The sequence below is a fragment of the Planococcus citri genome, chromosome 4 (genome assembly GCF_950023065.1).
Source record: "Planococcus citri chromosome 4, ihPlaCitr1.1, whole genome shotgun sequence".
NCBI classification, from domain to species: Eukaryota; Metazoa; Arthropoda; class Insecta; order Hemiptera; family Pseudococcidae; genus Planococcus; species Planococcus citri.
Genome location: NC_088680.1, coordinates 25208064 through 25210699, shown reverse-complemented (window position 1 = coordinate 25210699; position 2636 = coordinate 25208064).

Genomic DNA, 2636 nt, shown 5'->3' with positions numbered 1-2636 from the left:
CATTTACTCGTGAAAAAAGTGTACACTGAATTCGACTACACGATCTCAGAGAATCTTGTCACCATACGAGAGAACTTTTATGACCTGTCAACTCCGATCGAGTTGTAATGGCTCACTGAAAGAGCATCAGCCATACCTCAGAGACAAACTTCAAGATGCTGAAGTTGATTTTTTACTTTTTGACCATTTTGTGGGATTTGAAGAAATTGTCCATCGGTATTGTGTACAAAAGTAGTGCTTACATCTCGAGATAAAAATCTGAAAATCATTTTGTGTAATAAAATCGACATCGACCCTCCCCCCGCCGCGCCGTTTCGGACTATTTTTGAGCTCATCTGGAAACTCTAGTAAAACATGATTATTTCTCCAGTAATATCAAATTGCTCCAGAAGGCGTTTTAATTAACAACGTTCCCTGAAAATTTAATCCTATTGGCTATTATACTCGTATGTTAAGACGTTCTGAATCGATTACGGCAGATGATGTTTTTTTTTACAAATTAAAACTCTCAAATTTTAAAAAAGTTCACTAAATTGTCTATTTTTATGGAAAATTACTCAAAACGTCTTCTACTACTCCCCCCCCCATCTATAAACCTGCCGAATCGATTGAGATGTTGCAATCGACTTCAGAAGCTGACTAATTACCAAAAAAGTTTGAAAAAGTATGTAAAAAAACTCCAAAAAGATAATTAAAAAGTAACCAAAAAATTTACAAAACGCGAGCAGATCTGGCATTTATAAACACCCTAAACCAAATTTTTTTTTAAAAATCCGAAAAAACCACCAAAAACAAAATTGATTGAGATTTTAACAGTTTTTGTAAAAATTTGAGCTTTTGGAAATATTACTGAAAAAAAGAAGCACTGGGTCGCAATTCCTGCCTTGTATAATTTTGTTACTTTTATTGGTTAAATCGTAAGACTGTAGGTATGGTTTTTAGCAAAAAAAGAGGGAATTTCTAGAAATTTTCGACAAAAACCGAGATATGTCAATTTTAGCAAAAGGCTGAACTTTTTACCGACTTGGGAAACTTTTGAAAAAAATTAAAACTTTTTGATTTTCTATTGGCAATTTTAACAAAATTAAGGCATTAAATTCAGCAATTTTTGTGAAAAAAGTAAAACTTCAAAATTTTTGGTGAAAAATCAATTTTGAGCAAAAAAAAAGCAAGACTTTGATAATTTATAAGAAAAATATTTTTCAACAAAAAAGTAAGAATTTCTAGCTTTTAAAAAAAATGCAAAATTCTGATGATTTTTGGCTAATTTTTGGAAAAGAGGGAGGCTTTTTGACAATTATTAGCGAAAAAAATGAATCATTATTGAAAATTTTTGGTAAAAAAAAGTAAAAATTTTCAGCAAAAAGCAATAATACTGAAAATTTTAAGAGAAAGCATGTCTTTTAAGCAAAATACACAATAGCAAAAAAAGAGACTTTTTTACAATTTTTGTCGAAGCATGAGACCTTCCCGCAATTTTTTGGTAAAAAACGAGGATTTTTACAATTTCTAATACTAAACGAGCTGTTGACAACTATAGAAAACGACAGGGCTTTTCAGAAATTTTCGAAAAAAAGCAAAACTTTCGAACAGCCAATTAAAAATGATATAGACCTACATAACTTGTTGGAAGTTTTTACAACAAAACAATAATTTTAGGTAGTTTTGCGAAAAAGGGAAAATTTTGGCTATTTATGGTCGAAAGCAGAATTTCGTCAATTTTAGCTGAAGGCAGGACTGTCTTTCAAATACACCAAAAAAAGAAGTGAGAGGGGGGAGAAGAAACCCTCTGCCTACGTTCAATTTTATGTACTTTTTATTTCATCAAGAATATTACAAAAAATGAAAAAAGATCATCAATGTCAAAACTAGATACTTAATGGTTTTTAAAATTTTCAGTAGGTACTTAATTCATTAAAAATTGGAAAATTAATTTAGCAGGTGATAGAGCTTGCAGAAAAACACGAATCATTCTATCTAAATTGTAAATAATTCCTTTTTTTTTTTGGTAACCACAATACATCTTCATATCTGTCTTATTCGTTATTACGTAGGTAGGTAAATTTGAATTCGAGAATATACAATGAAAGTTAATTGTTTTTAAAATTTTTGGAAAATTAAACCGTCGTCGAGTGTACATTTATTTCAGAATCTTAATTTGGATAGTTAACGATCATTTCTGCATAATACATACGTGCGTAAGTATTTCACTAAATTGGAGGTTGAAAAATGACAAAATGCGAAAAAAATTTTCATCGAAGCGATCTTTGGTAATCCTCTAAACTTTGATTTAAAGTAAAATTTCTGAAAAATTCAAGGTTTGGCTTCTATCTCGTGAAAAAATAATTTCAATGGGAGAACATAGATGCAAAAAAATAATCTAGGTAGCCGTAGGTAGAGGCACACTAAATGAAATACACATACGATAACATAAATCACATTTAATTCACTCAGTCCGATGCTTTTGAGCAGCAACGATAACATAAATCACATTTAATTCACTCAGTCCGATGCTTTTGAGCAGCACAAAGAAGCATAGTTTTTCATAAATTAGCATTCTTGAAAAAATATTTAATTTTCTTAAATAAACTTTAAACGTCCGCAATTACTTTCACTGACGTCATAAATTCTTATTT